Here is a 12,393-nt window from a genome sequence, read left to right on the forward strand (position 1 = left end):
TAGCAGAAGACAAAAACACACTGCCTGCTAACTTTTTCCCTTTCGTAGATGTTTAGATGAAAGGGAGATTCACTGCATGCACAAAATGCAACTTCTTTTGGTACTTCCTTAAAACTAATGGTAAAACGTTTCTCTTTTCTTCTTTTAGATACTGGCTGGGCAGTTGAGGGACCTGGGTGTGGTGCTTGGCTGGCTGCACGCTTCCTCTGGATCATCACTGAAATCACTCAATCTCTCCCAGCCTTGGTTTCTTCTCCGCAAGAGAAGTCATTGCTAATGCTTTGTTTACTTGCATCATGAGCCAAAAACACGCAATGCAAATAAATCACCAACCCCTTAAATATCTGGATGTACTAGCACTAAGAGCAGCAAAAACACTTTAGACATACAGGTTTTTCAGGGTGTCCTGTTTACACCCCAGAGTCCAGGTTTGATATTATACTGCAGAATAAAAACTGACTGTGCCCCAGGCACTGGTACTTAGAAACACCAAGATATAGTTGTCACCTGCACCAACCCCCCGTGTCTCTTCTCCATGAGGCCTTGATGGATACAGCAAGTGCCTGCCAGTCTCAGTCTTCCTCACCCACACGAGGAACTCGCCCATTAACTCACACAGCATCCTCTTTTCCATATGCACATTTCCATGTATGAATCCACATATATCCACTTCTGGGTTTCATACTGACCTTGGTCTTGCTGCAGATAACATAGGAGACGTGTTTGAACTGCAGCTCAATTCACTTGCTTGTGGACTGGCATCTAGTGCAGCCGTAGCCACCCTGCACGCAGCCTGTCCTGCTTCCTTCTGCCTCTCCAGGAAAGCCTGGGTTTCCCGCAAGTCCTGTATCCCGCTAGCCAGTCCTCCGCAGAGGTCTCAGATACCCTAGGGCACCCCACATGGCACTAGACACCTATATTTAGATAGCTAATATGAATCTTTGCTGTCCGAACAATATGCAGCTAAGGCTGAAATTCAGGTCCAGATTCAACCACCTGAAGGTGTCTGCATGGCAGGTGTGTACATATGTGCCGTCCCAGCTCTTGTTGTGCCGGTGGAAACCTAGTCCACGCAGTCAGCAGAGACAAGAGAGCAGCTGCCGTGCTGTGTATAGGTGTCTGCTGCAAGGAGAGGGTTGAATTGCTCTCTCGGAGTCCTCACAGTGCTGGACAGTCTCCACTGGTTGCAACAAGAGCTTAGAAACCCTCCCTCATGGAGGCAGCCCACGGTGGGTATGACTGCAGGAGGTGTTTGAAGCTGGACCTGACTCCCACCCAAGAGTGTTTCGAACCCAGTGAAATGTGTTCCTAAATAAGAGAGGCAGGGACAGGCAGGCTAATGTGGTGGTTGGGGAAAGGTTCAGTTCCGAGCTTGTGAAATAATGAGACTTGCAGACCATGCAGAGCGGTCTGTTATAGCATGAAACTGAAAGTACGGTTGCTTTTCTGGAATAAAACCTTTAACACTTTTTTCTACCCCACAGTCACGTCAAATGACTTGGAGCCCTGTTACTGCTTTGCCAGAGAGTGACAATGTAAAATGATCACCAGGGGACTCCCGCTGCCAGCATGTATTGCAGGGTATTTGCTGTTCATGTTTACATTTGCACAGCCAGAGGTTAAATGCTGCCACAGGTTTCTTAGGGATTTGAGCCTTGCATTTGACTGACAGCTTCAGTGGATGCTGTTTCCATAGCTGGCCCATCAATACATTCATGTCTCTGTTAAATGTTATCATACAAGAGCGGTAGAAAGCAGGATGCCTTCTTCTTTGCTCCGGCCCAGTAGTTCCTCCTACCATCTTTTTCTGTAACATTGATTTGTGTGGGTGCTTGTAGGACTCCATCAACCTCTTGCCACTTCCTGAAAAGAAAGCTCAAAACTGAAACAAGCTTCTTGCACTCCAAGGTCTTCAGCATTCACTATAGCACAACTTCCCAGGAATATGAAGTGCCTGGACTGTCAGCACTTAATCTCTGAGCTGAAGAAACTGCTGGTCAGGAACATCATGCTGCTGCAGACCTCTCCGTAACAGGACATGCACCCTGATCATGGCATAAAGACAGCAAACCTCAAAGTTTTCCAAATACTGATTGCATATTAAATGGGAAATAAGAAGTGGCATTTCCCTTCTGTGTAGGAAGGACAAAAGGTCTGTTTGGAGTTCTGTTCAAGGATGTTTTGGTGCCAGCAGGAGACCTGCTCCACCATTTCCCTCCCTGCTGCTCACTGCCCTAGGACTGCAGCCCCTTATGCCACAAACTTTGTGGTGAACTTCACGCCAGGCAGAAATCCTTTGGGATGATGGCAGAAATCACACGTTTGATCCGTATGGTAAACTCAGACATTTTAAAAAACTTACGGTTGTATTCAGCCTAGCAGCTGTACAAACAACAGTTGGTAAAGCCACAGAATGGACTTTGTGGGCAGATATTTAATAACATAAAATATACCCCAGACTTCCTACTCAGAATCAGAAACAGGTTTGTCTCCTGGTGCTGGCCAGAGCTAAAAGACATCCCTTTGACAAATGCAGGTTCCAGCGGGGAAGGTTTAGCAGGAAGGCTATCCTTCGACAGAAAGCCTGTGTTTAGGGAATTGCTAAACCAGGAACAAGCTCTTCAGCTGGTTTAGCCCTTACTCACATCGGCAATGACTCCTGGCACCAGCTGATCTTTGATCGGTCTCCCATTCTTACCCTCACTGAAACAACCCTGCAGCTTGAAATCCTCATGTATCTTATTAGCTTTAGGGGCATCGTCACCTCCTATCACTGGAAGTTAAGGATATGCAAACAAATCGGTCGTTCCCCCCCATCTCCCTGGGATCAAGGCAGGGACCCAAGCGTGAAGCTAAACCCTGGCCTCACCTGTATCCAGCTTCCAGCAGCTAAGGGTGCTGACCCTTCTAAAAACAGACTAGTTTGTGGTTTTCTACCTTTTAATTTACAGGTTGTAAGCAACAATAGTCCCAGCATCTCAGCCCTGGGAGAGTCATCAGGAGGAGCTGGACCACTGCTCTCCTTTCCTTTGTAAAGAGCACAGAGAAAATGAGAGTTGCGGATTCCCTCTGGAGGGATTAGCTACACTTGTGCTTTAACCCGCTTTATTTTTTCCCTACAGCGTGTGATTTTGCAGTAACAGAGCTATGGCTGAGAGCATCTGCTAAGGAATTAGTTAGAAATGGGCTTACTGGGACTTCTGGTGTAACTCCAGCTAGCAGAGATAAGGACGAGTTGAGAGTTTACAGCGGGTGTTGGTGGTGTCATCTCACTTGCTGCTTTTCTGCGCAATCCCCATACTGCTTTCAGCAATCAAATTTTATATTCTGTTCTCTGCTTCTGAAATATCATGCAAACTTTTGTGGTTTTGCTATTCATATAGTTTTTTGGGGTTTTTTTTCGGTATTAGTAGTGCCAAATGAAAATAAATAAGCACACAAACACTACCGCCTTCTTCCCTACGCAGTGCCATGGAGTGGTATTTCTAAAGAGCCCGACATTTCTATGGTGCTTCACAAACAGGGGGTCAAATTTCAGCTTGGCACCAATCGGGGTCACAACATCAACATCAGAAGCATTTCAGGAGGCAGTCCCCAAGGATGGACACCGAACCAGTACCCGCAGCCCACCAGCCCCAGACTGACCCTTTCAGTCCATCATGGCTTGGATTTCTCCAGGAAGCAAGATGCTACTGAAGACCTGTGGTCATCTCCTAAATATTTTTTTTCCCCCTTTGCTGTGTGAGCTGAAGCAAGTCTGGCTTTGTCATGTATCAGGGGCTTATCAGAGCTTACTCATTTTATTCAGTAAATTTTGCCAGAAATGCTTCAGCAACTCCAGGTCTTAAAGAAAACCTTGACATTTGATGGGCTTTTGTAGCAGTTCACTGGGCTGCAGCCACAGCAGCCGTACATGTCCCACTGCCTTTCTCCCTCCTGGAGACAGGGCAGCTGGGCACAATGATCCGGTTTATTAAAAACACAGGTGTCAGACCTGGGGCTGCCCCACGGTGCTGGGAAATGTTCATGTCTTGGAGACCTGCTCTTCCAGATGATCGGGTTGCCCTGCTGGTCATGAGGAATGGAGCAGATCTGAAGACGGGAGGGGTTCACAAAAGGAAAACTGTGGTTTGGGGCAAATTCTGCTCTCAACAACCCTGCATAGGGTTCTCCTGGTGTTGGAGCAGGATACAGGATCCTGCGGAGCCTCTGCCATCCAGGAAGAAGCGGGAGCAAAATGGGATGTAGGTTCTTTGAAATGCGTACGCTGAAAAGCCTGTCCTCGTGGCTTGTCCACCTGTCGTAAGGAACTGGGTTTGGCTGGTAATTCTTTGCCCTGAAAGAGACTTCCACTGAGTAACAATGAATCCCTGTGTGATAAATAAAATCAACTCTCCTTCCCTGGAGACCATGCTTGTTTTTAAGGCTTCAGGATTGTGGGGCGCAGCTCAGCATGAGCTAAGCTGAAAGCTGATGCAACCTTGATGTCTAAGGGCCAGAGCTGCAGCGGTGGAAATTGGCACCTCCTCTTTGACCTCAGCAGCCCTGAAACACTTTGGTTCCTCTGTCTCGGCGTAATTAGGCATGGAGCATTTTTATTTTTTTTATCCCTGTGGGGTTTAAGAAACCCCATACTTTTGAAAATCAGCATCAGAAAACAAGAGAGTGGTAAGGAGTGGGAACAACCTCCCTCTGTGCACCCAAAAGCCAAATCAAAGAAGAAGGTCTCAACCTAGTTAAATCTAGCACAGCCTATAACAGATCAGGTCTGGTCCTGTGTCCCCAGAGGCTGCAAGACACATGGAACAAGCTCCTTCACCACACAAAGCAGCAGATCCAGCTACTTCCATCTTATTCCCCCGTCATTTTCATCATCTGCTGTTTCATGAGGAAAGCACTCGGACACCTTCAGGATGACCACTTGGCTGGGCTGGGCTCTGTGGTCCTGGAGCAGGAACTGGTGGCTTTTATTAGCCCCAGCTGATAAACCTCTCCCTCTGGCAGTATACCTTTAGTTTCAGTAACGTTCACCTGCCTCCCCTGGAAACACACTTTCAGTATGAAAGCACAAAGCAAAGCTCAGTTGCAACTCTTACTTAATTCTGAATATATGTTGAAGCCTTAAGAAATGCTCAGCTGACAAATTACACCTTTTTACTATCTGCCATTGGATGCCATCAGCTCATTTGCAGTAGTTGGACAGTGGAGTCACAGCCTGGAAATCCCAATGTTGGCTACAGCAGCTTCACAAATGCATCTGTTGAACTTTTTTTGTACTAAAATTGCTTTTGTTTTCAGGCATTGTGGAAATGATGAAGAACAGAAGTTCTGTCCACCGTTCCTCTGGAGGCTTAGCAACCCCAGAATAAAATATAAATATAGATTTATCCCATAGCAGGATTTGTCTTGCACCTAAAGAAAAAAGCATTTTGCTCAAATTGGAGGGGTTTTTGTGCTGAAGTCACCTTTGTCCTTGCAAAAATAACTGACAACATAAAAAGTACCCAGCTTCTTTGTAAAGTGAAGATATTTCTTTGAGGTTTTTCCTTTCGCTGAAATCTTGCTGACGCCGCAATTTCACTGTGCAAAGATCTGCAGGACCAAGTTAATGTTCTACTGAAATTCTTTGCTTCAGGATTAGTTCTTGAAATTGAATGTCTACAAAATGCGGACAAATGTCTAAACAAGATACAGAGGGGCTAATCCTCGTTTCACATACTTGCAGTTAAATTTGGAGCACCAACAGTGAAGTCACTCCAATTGCAGCACTTGAGACTTCGTGGTCTCTGTGAGATCCCTCTGGCTCTATACCCTTAAAAGCTGCAGTCGCATCTTCATCTATTATATCGCACACACAAAGACACAAACACAGAATCAGCTTTCACTAAATATACCTATTCTTACATTTTTAACAGTTTAATGTATTTTTTCTATTCATCCCTAAAGTTGCTTTGGCGCTGGTGAAAACCCACAGAATTCATGACATTCAAATATCTCTTTTAAAGCAATTTCTTCTATTCTTATATTCTGGGAAACCTTTCAAACTCTGTTGCAGCAGAGAAAAGCAATGGATGGTTGACCATCCCTGCTCCTCCATGGGAAGTATAGTCACCACATGACTAAAAAGATGAGAAATTTTTTCCTGCAGTCTCATCGTAGAGGAAAAGTGCAGGTTGGTCATGAAGGCTTGTCCTTTTGATCATGGGGTGCTCACATATATATATATGGTTATATTTTTAGTGTGTATTTTTCTCTGTACTGCAATAACCACAAGCACCACTAGATGTCAGGGCTGCTTCACTGTTTACTGTTCTCCCAGGGCTGTTTTACTGAAGAGCCTTGGCTGGAGAGAGACCTTTGCAGGTTTAGCTGAAGAGTAAAAAAAAACCAAGGCTCATGCAACTAAACAAAACCAGGTTTTTGTCCTCAGGAAGTGCAAGGTGCTTTAGGACAGACCTTTCTTGAGCAAAGAATTCATACGCTTCTGAAATCCTCCAGTTGGACCAGGCAGGCACAAAAAGACTCTGCGGCTTGTTCAGTCTGAAGGAAACCATCAAACCTGCAGGACCTCCCTGACTCTTTGAAGCTACAGCAGAAAATCAGGGAGGAGAAGAGGTTTGAAGAGGGACACAAAAAACTTTGCTGAAGGCAGGAAAGCAAAGTGACCACAAGGATATTATTTTCTCCTTTATTCTGATAATTTCAGCGTTGGAAGTAACTTCTCTGTACTTTCTCTAGAGTTAGCGTGTGGCATTTGTGTTGTTGTTGTGGTTGTTGATGCTTGCTGGTCCTGGAGCTCATGAACACCTGCCTCCTCCTACTGAAATAGTAAAGAAATAACAAAAACATCAACTGACCATAATTAGGCCAAACTCGGGGCACTTTCTGTCGAAGGGAGCTAATTATAGTGCCAAACTGCTACAGAGGTTGGCTGTATCTCTGCCCTATTTCAGCAACTTGTGGCAGAGAGGCAAATGATTGCAACGCGAAGGAGCGAGCACAGTTGCTTTAGCCCGTGTGAAGGTCAGGGGAAGAATATTCTCCCCCCTTCGCCAGATAGTCTGATTTCTGTCTCCTCTGGTGTCATCCATAGGAACCTGTTCATCCTCAGGACTTAGCACTGAGGTTACCACAAAAGAAAAATACACCTTTTTCGGAGGGAGGTTCAAACTAATAAGCTCCCACAGACGTTCAGAGAATTTTTCTTCCTCCTCTAAACACACTGTAGTCAGTGCACCAGCCTGTGTCATCATTATGCAGATGAAAATAATAACAAAGCTGAAGATAATTAACTCATTTATTCACTCTGTTCTGACCAGTAATTGCTCCTGTGGATTCCTTTTTCACTCCAGCGACAACATTTATTACAAATAAAACCAAAACTGAATTCCTGTGAAATTGCTATTAAAGCCTTCCCTGAAGGTACAAAATATAGACGAAAAACAATTTAAAAAGAAAAAAGAAAAAAGTAAGGCAAAAGCGATGGTCAGAACAAACTGCACGTTACGAAAAGCAGTGGACATGTTTGGTGGGGGTGTTCTTGCTGTGCTGAATTTGTACAACATACACCAGCCTTGCACAGCTTCAACTTTCCATCATTTCCACAGCATCACATCTGCGTTCTCGACAAACGCCGACCAGAGCCTCGCGTCCCTGCCCAGTGCCACTGCACCAGCCGGCTTCCAGCACCAGCCAGCTGCTTTTTATTGAGTTCATTTTAGACAGCCCGGGGCTGAGGAGTGTTAATTCCCCTTGCTGTTTCCACACAAAGCAGGGAAGCTCCCATGTATCCACCAGGATAACTTGCAGGCATCTCCTCTCCAGCCCGGTGCTGAGGAATTTTTGTGCAAACCAGACGTGCGCAGCCCACGCCTGCGCAGTGCCACGCTGCCACCCATATAGACCCACTATAAGCTTTCCACGTTGCTTCTCACACACCGTCTATCAGCATCCAGCCTAGCACACACACCAGGATGGTCTTTCAGGCTTGACTCGTCTGGCTGCTCCTACTCTGGATCCAAGGCAAGGATTACATCAAGAGAAAACCTAGTTTAACTTCATTCCTAAAATGGAGATGAAATGGAAAAGTCCAGGAACTTTGTGTCCCACCGCTTAAATTCTTCAGCTGAATTCATTCATATCCTGAGTGTCCTTTTCTAAAAGCTGAGTGCATTTAACAGGAAAAAGATTCAAAATCCCACAAAAATAAATGGCACTTTTACCTTGAATGAGCTTTGGATCAGACCTCCAGTGGGTAACAGAGGAAACGCACTGGAGACTCTCCCACCCACGGCTCTCCCACCTCTCTGGGAGATGTCCCACCACGGGCATCGGAAGCACGCAGGCACAGGGTGCTTTTCCTGAGCAAGGAAAAGAGCGTTTTTCGGCTCAGTGGGGTTTCCACGTGGTTACACCACTTCAGTGGGTACTGCAGAGGATTATTAGCTGTCTGCTCTCACACTCCACTGAAACACCCAGATACGTTTACCGTCAAACAGAAATATTTGCAATACAGAATTCATTGAAAATGGCTGGGATTATTCACAGGTTTAGAATTACAAGAGCCCAAGTCCCAAAGAAGGCCACAGTGAAACACTGCTCATCATACATCTGCAGGTGATAAAATATGATTTTGATTGGAAATACTTTGTGCAGTAATATGAAAATCACACCTTCTGTGATGTTACAAAGACATTCAGAAGTTAAGTTTTAAAATGGCCAGTTTCTTGGTTATTTACATCATTATTATGACCAAACAAATTACAGAAATATTGCATAACGGAGAGCTATGGTTGTAATCTGATCTCAGATAGTCATCATCTTAGAAGTCTTAATAAGTCAAAGATGACAAGTAAATTATAACATGTGAAAAGGCACATGTAGCCTTGAACACATCATCTGAGAGTGCAGGAGGGCAAAGCCACCAAGGGTCCTAGCTGCAGGGACCAAGTCGTCTGCTCACTGGATATCCATCCAACACCTTTATCCCCACAACCTGGAGCAATGCCCTTATATTCCCCTTGTCTTTAGTTGCCCATGTCCATCTCCTGTGCACTTACCTGTTGCCTTTGAGGTCAGCCCGGTGTCCCCTTCTCATCAAAACTGGCCTTCTGCCGTGCTGGCTCTGCTTCCTCTATGTGGGGTGGACTGCAGAGGAGGAGGTGGACCACAGATTAGGAGACGGACCATGGGGGAGGAGGTGGCCCACAGCTCTCCACTGATGGACAGTAACGTGAACCCAGAGGGGCATGAAGGTGTCTGAACGGCCTCACCCATCTCAAAGCTCAGCCAGATGGTTCCCACCCTGTTTGTGGGAATTCACCTAATTTGCATGACTTGCCTGTCACGAGATTCTTTATTACAGCGGCTTTAGTCAAATTCCTCTTCCGCACTTTAAAGCGATGCTTTTTTTGTCTGTCTGACTTCAGATGCAGGAAAAAAGAAAAAGGAAAGGAAAAGAAAGGAAAAGAAAGGAAAAGAAAGGAAAAAGAAGAGAAAAGAAGAGAAGAGAAGAGAAGAGAAGAGAAGAGAAGAGAAGAGAAGAGAAGAGAAGAGAAAAGAAGAGAAGAGAAAAGAAGAGAAGAGAAAAGAAAAGAAAAGAAAAGAAAAGAAAAGAAAAGAAAAGAAAAGAAAAGAAAAGAAAAGAAAAGAAAAGAAAAGAAAAGAAAAGAAAAGAAAAGAAAAGAAAAGAAAAGAAAAGAAAAGAAGAGAAAAGAAAAGAAGAGAAAAGAAAAGAAGAGAAGAGAAGAGAAAAGAAGAGAAGAGAAAAGAAGAGAAAAGAAAAGAAGAGAAAAGAAAAGAAAAGAAGAGAAAAGAAGAGAAAAGAAGAGAAAAGAAGAGAAGAGAAGAGAAAAGAAAAGAAGAGAAAAGAAAAGAAAAGAAGAGAAAAGAAAAGAAAAGAAAAGAAAAGAAAAGAAAGAAAAGAAAAGAAAAGAAAAGAAAAGAAAAGAAAAGAAAAGAAAAGAAAAGAAAAGAAAAGAAAAGAAAAGAAAAGAAAAGAAAAGAAAAGAAAAGAAAAGAAAAGAAAAGAAAAGAAAAGAAAAGAAAAGACAGAAAAAAGAAACAAAACCAAACTTTTTTCCCCCTCCTATCCTCAATATGTAGGCCAGCTTTTCCTAAGTCAATCTAGCAATTCCTAGATGAAAACATTAATAATCATAGCTATGGATATAGCCCATCTCCTGCCCCACGGCAGCCTGGAGAAGCACCATGTGAGACCCAGGGAGGCTTCCTGCCTCCTGTGTACTGCCCAAGCTGTGCCACTCGGACCAGCCTGTCCCTGGGGCATGGAGGGGTGGAGCTGTATCAGAGATGCCCTAGGTGATCATCTTCAAGACACCAAAGGTTCATTGTGTATTTCGCCTCTGCTGTGTGGACTGGCCTCCCCAGTCATTGCATATATTTGTCTGGAGACAATATATATTTGCCCGTTTACAGGAAAAGAGGATGGTTACAAACCATCTGTTTATCAACAGGGGTGACAACTAGTATTGCCAGGTGGAAACTGAGAGCCCTCGTCTCTTTTGTCTTCTTGGAACTGTGTCGTGAAAAACCAACCCCAGGGCTGGTCAGGTTTGGTCACGACCCAGCAATGCTCTTTAGCAACGTGGCTGCTGCCACCTGCGTGCATTAAATCAGACCTTCATGGGTGGTGAAGGCCATGGCAGGACTGATACGGTGGCAAGCACTGGCTGCAGGGAGTGACTGGCTGCCTGGCAAGCAGTCCCACCCCCAGTGCAGGCACGTTTCACCATCCATCTGACGGGGAGGTAAACAACATAAATTTGAGTGTGTTGCCCTCCGTCTTACCCTGCAAAAATCAGCTGTCGCGTTTCTGCTGTGCCCTGGCTGGTTCCCAGAAAGCATCCCCTGCTCCCACCCAGGTTTCATGAGACCTTTCAGCTCATGAATCTCCATATCCTCCCCCTGAGCACACCTCGGTGTAGAACAAGCCCAGTAAATGTGTCACATCAGGGGTTTTTCTATGAATCACCTAGATTTTTAAAACCACATCTCACTCAAAAGTTCAAAACATCTTCCTTCCCCATCTTTGGATCCCTCTGCAGCTAAACGCTGATTTCTTGTTCATTAGCTTCACCCATCTTACTGGAGTTATTCCTGCTTTGCGTGGAGGTGAGGAACTGTGGGTCATCATCCCCTGATCAGTATAAGCCTTTTCCTAGATCGCGCTTTCCTGGCAAGTAAGCAACAGCTTGGGCTGACACGAAGTACTCTGTGCATTTTCTGGAGTAGATCTGAAAAAATCTCTCTGCATCCTCCATTGAATACTCTGAATTCAGGAAAATTTTGTACCCATCCTTTTCACTTTGACCCATCTCTACAAAAATTGCATTTTCTGCTTTAAGTAATGCAATAATTTGCTAAAGTGTTATCATGGTTCTCGGATGTGGAGAGAGGCAGGAGGGGATGTGGGTTGCATTTATCTGGGGTAGGCACTCCCAGGAGGTGATGGGTCCTGCCTAAAATAGGTGGGGTGAATCCATTTGGCTCTTTCCATAGGGCTCCACTTTTGCTCAAGCTAACTGCTCACGTAGCTTTTGAGTGGGAAGTTATGTGAGACAAATCCTATTACTGATGTGGTAAAACTAGGAATAAGTTGCTCCTGCTATAGCTGTCTGTTTGATCAGCAAAACGGGTGCAGAGATAGATCGATAGACGGATAAATATATTATACAGGCAATATTTGTCCGTGCTTGGCCAGCCATCTGGCTAAATAGCAATATTGATCCTGTAAATAACGACATCCCTAAAATACCTAACTCACTCCTCAAGCAGTAAATACAGGCCTTAGGGCATTAATTTCTCCACTGAATTTTTCTTGGGAAAGGCAGCCATCCACTGCAGAGTAACTGCGTAATGTGGACTCTCTCTCACACTGGTTGTATCTTATATATTTCTCTTAAATTAGTCAAATGAAGACCAGAAAGGTATCAGGTTTCTTTTCCCTCTCATTTACTGAATATTCAGTTTGGAACTCTGAGTATTATTTGATCCAGAAATGTTCAAGTTTTCCAAGTGGTCATTGACCGAACGAAGCTTATTTGTTCCTTTATAACCAAAATGTTCCCAATCTGGATGATTGAAATAAGCTACAAGAGCTCACATTAAGCACTTAGTGACTGCACCGCTTTTATGAAGCCGAGCGTAAGAGCTGTGTTAAAGCACAAAACGCGTATAGAAATGGCATATGATCCCCCATGTGAAATGCTGCCTGCCTGGGAGCTTAAAAACATGTCCATCTGACTTCCAGAAAAGACACGACATATCTTTTCTATCTTTTTTACAGGACCCAAAACTGATTTAGTTGAAAAACAGTAAAGGGAAGAATTTCCCAGGCAGGATAGATTAAGAAATACCAAACCTATGAATAAT

The sequence above is a fragment of the Mycteria americana genome, chromosome 4, assembly GCF_035582795.1.
Source record: "Mycteria americana isolate JAX WOST 10 ecotype Jacksonville Zoo and Gardens chromosome 4, USCA_MyAme_1.0, whole genome shotgun sequence".
Taxonomy (NCBI): Eukaryota; Metazoa; Chordata; class Aves; order Ciconiiformes; family Ciconiidae; genus Mycteria; species Mycteria americana.